This window comes from Cervus elaphus, chromosome X, assembly GCF_910594005.1.
Source record: "Cervus elaphus chromosome X, mCerEla1.1, whole genome shotgun sequence".
Lineage (NCBI taxonomy): Eukaryota > Metazoa > Chordata > Mammalia > Artiodactyla > Cervidae > Cervus > Cervus elaphus.
This window is the reverse complement of record NC_057848.1, coordinates 159,430,932-159,443,914: the sequence shown is the minus strand read 5'-3', so window position 1 is coordinate 159,443,914 and position 12,983 is coordinate 159,430,932.

The following is a 12,983-nucleotide window of genomic DNA, read 5'->3' as shown; positions in this document are numbered from 1 at the left end:
TGATAACCCTATATGCAAAACAGAAAAAGAGACACAGATGTACAGAACAGACTTTTGGACTCTGTGGGAGAAGGCGAGGGTGGGATGTTTTGAAAGAACAGCATCGAAACATGTATATTATCTATAGTGAAACAGATCACCAGCCCAGGTGGGATGCATGAGACAAGTGCTCGGGCCTGGTGCACTGGGAAGACTCAGAGGAATCGGGTGGAGAGAGAGGTGGGAGGGGGGATCGGGATCGAGAATACATGTAACTCCATGGCTGATTCATGTCAATGTATGACAAAACCCACTGCAATGTTGTGAAGTAATTAGCCTCCAACTAATAAAAATAAATGGAAAAAAAAAAAAAAAGAATTGGCAGTTCCCTCTTACTCAGCCCTTTTATTCTATTCAGGTCTTCAATAGAGTGGATGGTACCCACCCACATTAGAGAGGCCAAATGTCTGGCTATTCCATGGACCAATCACTCTTTTCTATAGCTGCAGCTGCTTCACTGCACTGCGTTTTCCTTAACCAATGCTATTATAAATAGTCCCTTAAGAAACTATTTCTCAATTTATCCTATTTGAGTATGTCATCTGTTTTCTTCTTGACCCCCAACTGATACTCATATTTTTAAATATTACTACTGTTGTTCAGTCACTAAGTTGTGTCTGACTCTTTGTGACCCATGGACTGCAGCATGCCAGGCTTCCCTGTCCTGAACTAACTCCTGGAATTTGCTCAAACTCATGTCCATTGAGTCAGTGATGCCATCCAACCATCTCATCCCGTGTCACCCACTTCTCCTTCTGCCCTCAATCTTTCCCACCGTCAGTGTCTTTTCCAATGAGTCAGCTCTTCACATCAGGAGGCCAAAGTATTGGAGCTTCAACATCAGCCTTTCCAATGATTATCTAGGGTTGATTTCCTTTAGGATTGACTGGTTTCATCTCCTTACAGTCCAAGGATCTCTCAAGAGTCTTCTCCAGCACTACAATTCAAAAGTATCAATTCTTTGGCACTCAGCCTTCTCTATGGTCCAACTCTTACATCTGTACATGGCTACTAGAAAAACCATAGCTTTGAGTATATGGACCTTTGTCAGCAAATGATGTCTCTGCTTTTTAATATGTTCTCTAGGTTTGTCATAGCTTCCCATCCAAAGAGCAAGCATCTTTTAATTTCATGGCTGCCGTCATCATCCACAGTGATTTTGGAGCCCAAGATAATAAAGTCTCTCACTGTTTCCATTGTTTCCCCATCTATTTGCCATGAAGTGATGGAACCAGATGGCATTGTTTGAATGCTGAGTTTCAAGCCAGCCTTTTCACTCTCTGCTTTCACCCTCATCAAGAGACTCTTTAGTTCCTCTTCACTTTCTGCCATTAGAGTGGTTTCATCTGCATATTTGAGGTTGTTGATATCTCCTCTTGGCCCCCAAATGATACTATTACTTTTAAATATTAGTAAATGTGGTTAAAATTTCTAACATATAGTAGATTCTGCAAGCTTATGGGTAAAGGGTTTTTCAAACACATTGAGATCATAGGCCAGCTGAGTGGCTCAGAAGGCCTTTGACACCCAGTTTCTCTCTCTCCCTGGCCTTCTGGTGTGAATCTCCAAGTGCAGCCAAGGACCAGAGGAAACCTCAAATGCTAACACCCAGACAGCACTGACTGTTCATGGTATCTGACCCAGGATCTTTGAACTACGGTCTGGCCTCATCTCCTCTAGGACACAGCTGGCCACTAACAAGCAATCCAACATGACATTTAAAATTCAAAATGTGAAACACAGAATAATGAAGCCATCTGGTCGATATTGTTGTCCAACAATTATAAGTAATGTGAGCTATAAATACAACAAGCAAAAGGAAGCAAACAAGAGACCATTAATCAATACAAACAATTTGCACGAAATATGATGACTCAAGTGTATTTACACAAACAGAAAATCCTTTTTCAGGAGAATCTTTACAAATGGTGCACTAAAGCAGGTCTAGATGGAAAAATACAACCTGCTAATGTCCTTCAGTCATGCGACTTCTCTCAAGTAATAAAAAGCTGCATGGGAATTTCACACAGAGCACGCTAATGTTGACATTTAATAACTCACAGTTATATATGAAAGGTAACAGGACCATTCTTGGTTCAGAATCCAGAATAACTTAACAAGAGTTACATCATAAGGACAGCTTAGTGACCAGGACTCTAAGAAACTAGTAACACTTGTCATCAGCCCCACTCATAAAACCTGTAGGAGCTTGAGTGAGAAAATAAACAATCACAATAGTTTGCCTCTGGATCTATATCTCCAACAGTCTCATCTCTCTGACTATCCCATAGTCAGCTCAAATTCAGCATATCTAAAACTGAACAAATGTTCCTCCCTTCCCAACCTGGACTTTCTCTTGTACCCTAGGCTTCTGACATGAGCAACTGAACATATGATACAATCTGCAGAGCTAGAAAACACATTTAAACTACATGGTTGATTTCTGAAAAGAAAGGGGAGTGTAGGAGAATGTGTTATTTGTCCTCAATTCTTCCTTCCTTCCCTTCCTTTACCCGAGTTTACTGTGGGCCAAGAATAAATCCCAGCCCTCACTGATTTAGCCAATGGAATTAAAGGTTTTAGCTGTGCTTGCAGGGTTTGGGTTGGTCTCTTTGGCACTTCTACCATTGGCCATGAGAACAGGCCTTGAGTAGCCACTAGGGATATATCGAACAGATCAGAAACCAACCTGCAGCCAGAGCCAAGTGCTGCAAAGCCACAACCACTTGCAGACCCATGGGTAAGAAATAAGTGCTTGCTTGCTTTTGTAAGCCACTGAGATTGGAAGCAAGGTGCTTAGTTGTTATGTAGCATTATCACAGCTGAAACCTGACTACAGGTTTCTTCCCTGGGAAGACAAAATAACAAGTGTATATAGCACAGTCTATCCTTGGTAGTTTATTGTTTGTACACACACACACACACACTCCTTTATTCCTGCACATATTTTTTAATGCTATCACCTACTACAGCTAATCCACATACAACCAAAAAAGAACTGACCCCCTTCCCCAATAGGAAGCAACTCAAAGTCACAGTCACCCCATCCAGCTCCCAAGTCAGATATCTCTTGGTGATATCCATGACTCAGGCAGAATGAGATGTGATGTCTCATGGTCTTGCAATATGTGGCCTGAATGACATCCATTATATGATGTGAACAGAGAGGGGCCAAAAATGTTCAATAAAAAGGAAAAAAGAAAAGTAACGTGTCAAGCATGGACATGACCCTCCCTAGAACATCTTTAGTAAAGTGTCTACTTGTCAGTTTGCCTCCCTGGCAGTGGAGAGAAAGTTTGTCTTCACTGAATTTCCTTCACCCAGTGTCTTCCAAGGCCCCACCTGAGTGAGGTGGTGGGAGCTTCCCCTACCACGCATGGCACCATCTTAGCAGCCTGCTTCCCAAGGGAGCATGCCCTTTATTATAGAAAAGAGGGAGGGCTCAGCCATTCACTACAACTCAATCCGCTTCACATTCTAGGATCTGTTCCTTGTAAAAATCCCTCCTCAAGGTACAAATTTATGACTTTGCTTTCTCCTGGCTGCAAGCAAACAGAAACCAATGCTGGCAATAAGCACAGAGTGAGGGAGTGGGCTGTGACAGAATCCATTGGAAGAACACACGCTCCAAAACAAGCTGAACAACCAAGCTGTGAAAGGCAGAAACCAGGGCCTCAGTGACCAGAGTGCATGGACCTTTCACCCAGGCCTGTAAGATCAGCAAGATCACAGGGAATGCCCAACATAAACGTGTCTCCCGGAGCTCAAGCAACAGCCACTTTGGGGGCTGATGAAAAGGTTCTAAAATAGATTGTGATGATGGTTGCACAACAGTGTGAATGTACTAAAAATCTGTGAATGCTTTTTAAGTGGGTAAATTGTATGGTATGTGAATTATATCTCAATAAAGCTAGTATAGCTATAAAAAATTTAAGTCAGGAAATCAAAGAGAAACAAAGATTAAGAAAAGGCAATTCACAAAGGTGGAGATCAGAATGGCTAATATTACCAGCAATCAGAGAAATGTTAAAACAAGAAGATACCATTTTGCACCCATCAGACAAAAATTAGAAAAGTGAGTAAGACTCAGCAGGTGGTGTGGGGGATCTGGCCCATTCCTGATCTGCTGATAGAAATGTGGACAGGCAACCTAGCTGGTCGTCACTCAGTTAGGTGTGCCTATTTCCTGTGCATGTGTGTTTAGTCATGTCTGACTCTTTGTGACCCCATGGACTGTAGCCCACCAGACTCCTCTATCCATGGGATTTCCCAGGCAGGAATACTGGAGCAGGTTGCCATTTCCTCCTACAGGGATCTTCCCGACCCAGGGATTGAACCTGCATCTCCTGCACTGGCAGGCAGATTCTTTACCACTGACCTACTAGGGAAGCCCCATTTCCTCTGTGGTATGGTCAACCACAGAGTCTGACATACCGCAGAGAACCATTGCTGAGCACTGGAAATGTGACTAGTCTGCACAGAGGTGTGCTGTCAAGATCAATAGACCCAGACTATATAATAAATTTAAAACAAATGCCCAATAAACATTAAATCTCACTTCTAAATTAAGACATCATTTACACAGCCAGTTGAAGAAATTTTCTAGTTCATAGTCATGGTTTTCCTTTATTAACTGTCATTTTTAAACAACTTTGATTGGGTCATCAGCGTTAGGAGCAACTTTCCTACTACAGGTTTCCTAGGTTGCCTTCATTCTGTTTCAGATTAGAAAAGAATTACACTAATATGCAATTATTTATTATCAAGCCAGAAACAGGTAGGAATCATGAGAGCCATGGAAAGGGATTTGAGTGTAATCTACAAATTTAATAAATTCCCAACTGCAGAGCATGACTGCATTTCCAACTGTTCATCATTCAACAGCTGAAAGCCCATTATTATAAAGCCCTTCATGAAACATGTCACAATCCCATAAATCTACCCAGTTCTACCCTAGGTTGGAGGAAATCATCCTTGAGCATGTTCACATGTGTGTACAGCTTCTCTCAGTAGAGGAGAAAGCCTCACATACATGTCATCACCTCCCAGGAAAGATGCCATGACATGATTCTATTTCTCCATTAAAGAACTCTTGAAAGACTCAGAAGTTACTCATGTGTGAATCTCTTCCAATCTGCCCTAACATCAGAATTAATTATCTGAACATAGGGCTGAAAGTCTACTATCTAGCACCTTACTGGCAAAGCTGACTCAAAAAAGTCTGACGAATTGAATTATCCATGTGTCTCAACCTTTCTTTTTTAAGAATTCCATTTTCTTCAGTCCTTATGATTAGAAAGGCCAAATCTGCTGATCAACAGTAGCTTCCACCTGAAGCTTTGACAGGTGGTCTGGTTATTTTCTAAACTATACCCAAATCAAGGCCAAAATGTAGAAGTACGACACTGGCAATCAGTAGATTTTGCTGTAAATGTTTGTTTTCCTTTGAATGCAGAAAATACTCATTACTTGCAAATGTTATTAAGGGGAATGTAAAAGAACCTGCCAAGTAACTTTCCCCTATGATGGTCCTGGGTACAGAGTGGGAAACCCTAGAAAAGTAAAACCAACTAACCTGTGTCTTTCCTCTCTTTTAAAAATACTGTTCAGTATCTGAAGAGTTCTAAGGAAGAGTGAAGCAAGCACTTTCTCAAAACACAGAGGCAGAGGTAGGGCTCAGGTACCTGGGGGCCACCAGAAAAAACCAGTCAGATGGCAGACTGCCAAACCCAACAGCAAGTCTCACGAGTGCCTATACTATACTGGTTTCACCCCAAACACAAAAATAAGCAAATAAGCATATAGGAGATGCTTTATGACTTTAATATTATACTTATGCTCTCTGAATTACACCCAGGGATTCCACCATGAGCAAGTGGTGGATGTACACATCCCCTTTATACAGAATCTAGAGCTCTGCTGTCCAACACCACAGCAACTCCCTCATGCAGCTACTGAGCACTCAAAATGTGACTAGTCTGAATTAAGATGTGTTTGTAAATATAAAATCCACACCAAACTTCAAAGACTTAATAAAACAAAAAGAACATAAAATATCTCATTAAAATATTATATTGATTACATGTTGAAATTATATTTTACATATATAGTAGCAAAATATATTACTAAAATTAATTTCACCTGTTTCTTTTCACTTTGTAATATGGCTACTACAAATTTTCAAATACTACATATGGCTCACATTTTATTTTTTTGGATAGCACTGGCTAATATTTGCTTAATGTATTTATGTGCTCCTATGTTGAGTGCATATATATTTACAATTGTTATATCCTTGCTTTGATTTATCCCTTTATTATTATGAAATGTCTTTGTGTCCTATTATAGTCTTTGTTTTAAAGTCTATTTTGTCTGATGAGTTCTGCTATTCCAGCTTTCTTTTCATTTCCATTTGTATGGGATAGCTTTTTGCATCCCCTCACTTTCAGTCTACATGTGTCTTTAGATCTGAAGTGAGTTTCCTGTAGGCAGCATATGCATGGGTTTTGTATTTGTATCCATTCAACCAGTCTACGTCTTTTGATTGGAACATTTAGTCCATTGATATTTAAACTAATTATTGATAGATATGTACTTATTGCTATTTTGTTCATTATTTTCTGGTTGTTTATGTAGTTCTTTTGCCTTTCTTGTTTTGTGCTCTTTCTTTGTAATTTGATGACAATCTTTAGTTTCATGTTTTGATTTCTATTTTTGTCTGTGTATGTGTATCATAGGTTTTTGATTTGTGGTTATCATAAAATTTACATATAACATGTATATACACACATATATATACATACACATATATGATTATTATAAGTTGATAATATCAAGTGTAAATGCATTCTAACAACTCCACATTTTTACTCCCCCCAGCCACCTTTAAAGTTTTGTCATCATATTTTATATCTTTTTGTTTTGTATATCCCTTAACTACTTATTGTGGATATAGATGATTTCACTACTTTTATCTATTAACCTTCCTACTATATTTGTAAGTGGTTGGTTAACTACCTTTAAAGTATATTTGCCTCTACCAATGAATTTTTCCTTTCATAGTTTTCAGATTTCTACTGTGGTCTTTTCTGCTTAGAGAAGTCCCTTTAAAATATCTTGTAAGGCTGGTTCAGTGGTGCTGAAGTCTTTTAGTCTTTTAGCTTTTGCTTAACTGTGAAACTCTCTCTCTCCTTCAAATCTGAATGAAAGCCTTGACAGGTAGAGTACTCTTGATTGTAGGTTTTTTCCTTTTAGCACTTTGAATATATTGTTCCACTCCCTTCTGGCCTGCAGAGTTTCTGCTGAAAAGTCAGCTAAAGTTCTTATGGGAGTTCCCTTATACATAACTGGTTGCTTTTCACTTACCACTTTTAAGATTCTCCATCTTTAATTTTTGTCATTTTAGTATCATGTGTCTTTTGGTGTGGCTCTCTTGGTTTCCTCTTGTTTGGGACTCTCTGTGATCCTTGAACTTGGATATCTGTTTCCTTTCTCAGGTTAGGGAAGCTTTCAGTCTTGCCAGTATTTCTAATACAAAGATGCATCTACTCATCTCCTACTCATGCATCAGGATTTGGTTCAAGAACCCAGCTAGATCACAGCTTTTTCCATATTCTCAGCCGCATCAATTCAGGGTTGGGCAGACAGGATGTGCACAATATCTGTGACAAACTGAACTAAAAATTGACCTTTCCCTTGTACATTTTTTTGTACTCATTTTTTTCACTAGAGAAATATAACCACATCTGAAATAAGAATGCTGCTTAAATATTATAGTAAAACAAGAATTTTTGCATGATATGCCTCTGAAAGAACCCAGAACCATTTGATAATATGGTCTCCAGGGAAGGGAACAAGAATTATAATCTTTTTAAGAGAATATCCTCATTATGTAGAAAAAGGATTTTTTAAATTTAGGTTCCACTGGAGACTTGTAAATAATTTTTCTTGCCTTGTACCTTTTAGATCAGTAGTCAATAAACTTTTTCTGTAAAGTGCCAGATAGTAAATATTGTAGGCTTGTGGGTCTCTGCGGCAACCACTCAACTCTGCTGTAGTAGCTTGAAAACAACCATAGATAATATGTAAAGGAAGGTGAATAACTATGTGTAAATAAAACATTAATTTAAAAAATAGGTGGAATTTAGCCAGTTTACCACCCCCCCCACCACAAACCTGCTTTAGATAGTGTCTCCTTTGAACAATACAGAATGTGTAATCATATTCTTTACTTTTTCATTCTTAAATAGGTTAAAACAAATCTCTCTCCCTCCAACTCAAGTTAAGAATTATGCTAGGAGTGTTGGAACAAAAAGATAAAGATAATGGGGAACAGAAGAAAAACATCTAGTTTATTATATAAAATCATAGAGTTGTAATACTCACTCAGGAAAGCAAAGGTGTTTCAAAAGCCATGAATAACTCTCTCCTATCAGAAATCTTCCAGGTAACAATCAATAGTGGCAACAAAAAAGTCATATTCTGGGTTGAAAATTACTTCTGAGTCTCCATACTTCTCAAGTTGGAGACTAAAATAATGTATACTTGTGCAAATAAATTCAGAAATTGCTACTCCAGAAATGCAGATAATCTAAATTGACTACATATTGACTGCTTACCATTAAATTCTCTACAGAAGTGACCACTATAACAAGTAGTTTCATCATCCTGGCCTGTGGCACATGATGAGGATTCTCTAATTCAGAGAATCTCCAGTGTGGAAAAGTTTAGTTTACTGGGACATTGGCCCCAAACCCCAGGTTCTAGGCTTTTATCTAACTCTTCAGAATACTCCCAGCATATTAGCTGAAATCCTAGTCTCTCCCAGAAAAAAATTAAAGCAATATTCTGTTTTCAAAACAATTTCTTGTTCAAGAAAAAGAAGGGAAGTTTAAAACTTACCATTAAGGCTATAAATGAACTATACAACCAAACAGTGCCAACTAGATTCCCCTGCTTTACACTGGTATTCTTCTCAGAGGAAGCGGGTAATACCAAAGAAGTTTTAGGGATAGAAAGTGGGCCCCATAGAATTTGCCACTATCTTTTAGAGATATTCATGGGTATAAACCTAAAAGACCAAAAGCTGCATAGCAAAAAGCAGCTCAAAAAGTTCAATTTGTATTTCCATCTGTGTCCATATGTCACACATGGAAAGCCTATGTAGAAATAGGGTAGGATGTCTACTAGACCAGTGAAAAACCTTGGTGTTTAGCAAAATTCAAATTAAGATGGAAATCCAGTTGCTTTGTTCAAGGGCAGTATGAGTCACAATCAAATGAGTTGTTTTTCAAAATGGCTCACCTATTATTACTGATAATAGAAGAAGCAGTGATATATGCAAAATAGCAGCTCATCATTACATTTGGCTTATTAATAAACCCATACTCAAATGTAAACACAAATGATATAATGGTATCACTCAAGAAAAGCCTACCTCAAAACTGAGAGGCTGGTTACTTGCCAGAGCTAACTTTCTGGCTAGTACTGACTATGCCACTCAGATTAATGATGAGTATAGAGTCTACTTCCTTACCACTGACCCTAAGAGTAAAAGTTTGATTCTATTTTGCAGATTCAAAGAATCCTACATCTTCCCATCCACAAGTGAAAAGAGTTAGAAGGGAGACTCTCAGAAGGGCTTGGCAGCCTAGGGAGAAAGCAATCCAGACACAATGCTGCTATATGATCTTGAGCTCTTTCTTGCTCCATTCAAGAAATTCAACTAAACCCCCAAAACACTAACTCAGAACCCACAGGCAACGTTTCACTATCTCTGGATCTCTGGGGCTGTCTCTGTGTATCTCCCCTCATCTTGTATGGCATCTTCAGGGTGCAAAACTTCAACTCTATGGGGAAACGGTGGAGTCTCGATATCTGGCACTGACCTTAACAGAGCACAGATGCGCATGTAACTGGTACTTTTTACTACAACAAAATAGAAAGTCTAAGTAAGAAATAGAGCAACAAAAGTGACAATCAGGAGTGGAGCTGGAGAACTTATGGAGAAAACAAAGAAACTGAGTCCCTTCAGCTTCAGTTCAATCCAAATTTCAATAAAGGAAAAGTGTGGGCTGATACAAGCAGGTGATGACACCAGTGAAACACTATTACCACTCACCCAACTGCCTGCCAGTCTGGGAAACCACACCCCCACTGGATCTTGGAGCTCTCTGCCCACTATTTTTGCACTGTGAGACCATGAGCACGAATTTGTGTAAAACATTTATCTGCTTTGCTCAAAAGGCCTTTCCTGGCTCACTAGTTTGTCAGAGGATCCCATTTTACACTCTCCCATAAGGGTCTTTGTCCTTATTCTTTGACATTCATAGCTCCCTGAACAGATCATAATTATAATTAAATGGTTATTTTCCTATAGATTTGTGTAAAGCCTGCCTTCCCTGAAGAAAAGGTCAGGGGCAAGAGGGTAGGTTGCTTCTGCAGGGGAAAAAAATCATTTTGCCTCTACCCTTCTAGGTTCTTGGCTGAGAACTTTCTGTAATAACAGATTAACAGGAGAAAAACAAACAAATTCTGTTGTTGAACCAAAGACTGTGTGCATGTGTCTCCTGAGGCCAAACAAACTGAAACGTTGGAGTTTGGAGCAGAGAAAGGTTTATTGATTGAGAGGCCACCAGCAGAGAAGATGGGAGATGTAGGCTAATCTCAGATCCATCTTACTGGCTGGCCAGGGTATAAGATCTTCAAAGGCAAAAGGGGGTAAAAGCATGCGTGTCAGCTCATGCACAGTTCTCTGACTGGTGTGTGAGGCAGCGACAGGGTAATGTTTTGGGAGTCAACATCACAACCTGGTTTCAATCAATCTGAGGTCTACTGCTTGTGCTCAACAATTAGTCACCATCCATCACTAGGGTGAGGGTCTTAGTTTTTCCTGACACAGGGATCAAATCCAGGTCTCCTGCATTGCAGGCAGATTCTTTACCATCTGCGCCACAAGGGAAGCCCTCAGTTTCTGCAGAACAACTCAAAGATAAGCATCAGATTGTCATGTATCCCTGGAAGAGGAACTAGGGCTCCGTATTATCACTGAACTATTGCTGCCCAATATTTGTTTTGGGGGGCTCCAAAATCACTGCAGATGGTGACTGCAGCCATGAAATTAAAAGACACTTGCTCCTTGGACAAAAAGCTATGACCAACTTAGACAGAATATTAAAAAGCAGAGACACTACTTTGCCAACAAAGGTCCGTCTAGTCAAAGCGATCATTTTTCCAGTAGTCATGTATGGAGGTGAGAGTTGGACTATAAAGAACGCTGAGTGCCAAAGAATTGATGCTTTTGAACTGTCATGTTAGAGAAGACTATTGAGAGTCCCTTGGACTGCAAGGAGATTCAACCAGTCCATCCTAAAGGAAATCAGTCCTGAATGTTCATTGGAAGGACTGATGTTGAAGCTGAAACTCCAATACTTTGGCCACCTGATGTGAAGAACTGACTCATTGGAAAAGACCCTGATGCTGGGAAAGATTGAAAGCAGGAGGAGAAGGGGACAGCAGAGGATGAGATGGTTGGATGGCAACACCGACTCGATGGACATGAGTTTGCCTAAGCTCTGGGAATTGGTGATGGACAGGGAAGCCTGGTGTATTGCAGTCCATGGGGTCGCAGAGTCGGACACGACTGAGTGACTGAATTGAACTGTTGCCCAACTGCCTGTCCTTTGTTTCTGCATCCTCTCACTTTCCTAATTACTAACTGACTAAGTCTACTCTTTGGAACTCGGGGAAAGTATAGGACACTGAAGCCTTTTTCTACAAGAAAGAGGACATGGAAAGTCTTTGGTATCCAAGAGGGTCCTGCTTGGTTTCAGTTTAATAGCATGTATACCTGCTGGAAGAGACCAAGGAAAACTGAGTAACTTCTATACAGCCCAAACCATCATCTTTGCTACCATCTCCAGCTAGAGAGAAAAGATGTTGAGGGGGAGGCCAGTTAGGGGAGGTAACCAGGCAAAGCTCAGGAATCCAGGGTGAGGTTGTTATGCAGATTGAAGTCACTGCCTTCTCCACTGAGAAGCAGTTCCGGAGATTTACAGTCATGGAGGTTTCCCTTATAAATGTAAATGTCTCTTAAAAAGGGCAACTTCTATTCAGTTTTCAAAGCTTTTCCTTGTCTGCTGTTTCTTTAAAATCAGCCTGAAATAATCCTTTTGCCAAAGAGACATACTTGGGGGGCAGATTCTGCTTCCCCACACTTCCCCCAGCACCTACACCAGGTGTTACTCATCCTGGGGGCTCAAGATATATTTGTCAAATGAATGATTTATAATACCTTCCTATGTGTTCACGGCCACGGCTGCTCCACTATCCTAAGCAGGTATGCTACCACCTTTCTGCGCTTCGCTGGATTCCAAGTTCAACGGCTGTCTCCAAAAGAGAAAATCTCCTGTAGCAACAACAAAGAGGCTGGTTTGTTGTTTCATAAGTGCCCTTCCTTCCGGTCCTATTTACATGCATCATTAGCCCAAAGCGTAAGCACTCTATTATAAGTTATTTTAGAAGTCATAATCATTACAATTGTAAACTCCCACTGAAACCAGACTACCCCTTGTGCTGTTCAAGAATCCCCTCGGTGCTTACGTATCTCTCTCTAGGAGGCCTATTCCAGCTTTTAACCTTCCGTGTGGGCTTTTCATTTGGAGCCTCTTGTGATCTTCAAGCTGTAATTTTCACAAGTGGAGCCCTAAAGCTCTTTAATATTTTTGTTTACCAGAAGTATTTCATTTCATTTCTGCATGTTTGGTAGATGAATTTTCTGTAGCAGTTCACAAAATAATGTTTTACAGTATTAAGAGAAAAAAGTTAAAGGCCAAAGACAACCACAAAAAAATCAAGTGAGCAGTTAAAATATTTATATTAGTTTCAGAAGGCTCAAATGTAAGCAACAACTAAGTCATCGCAAGCACATTCAACAGGGAGATCAG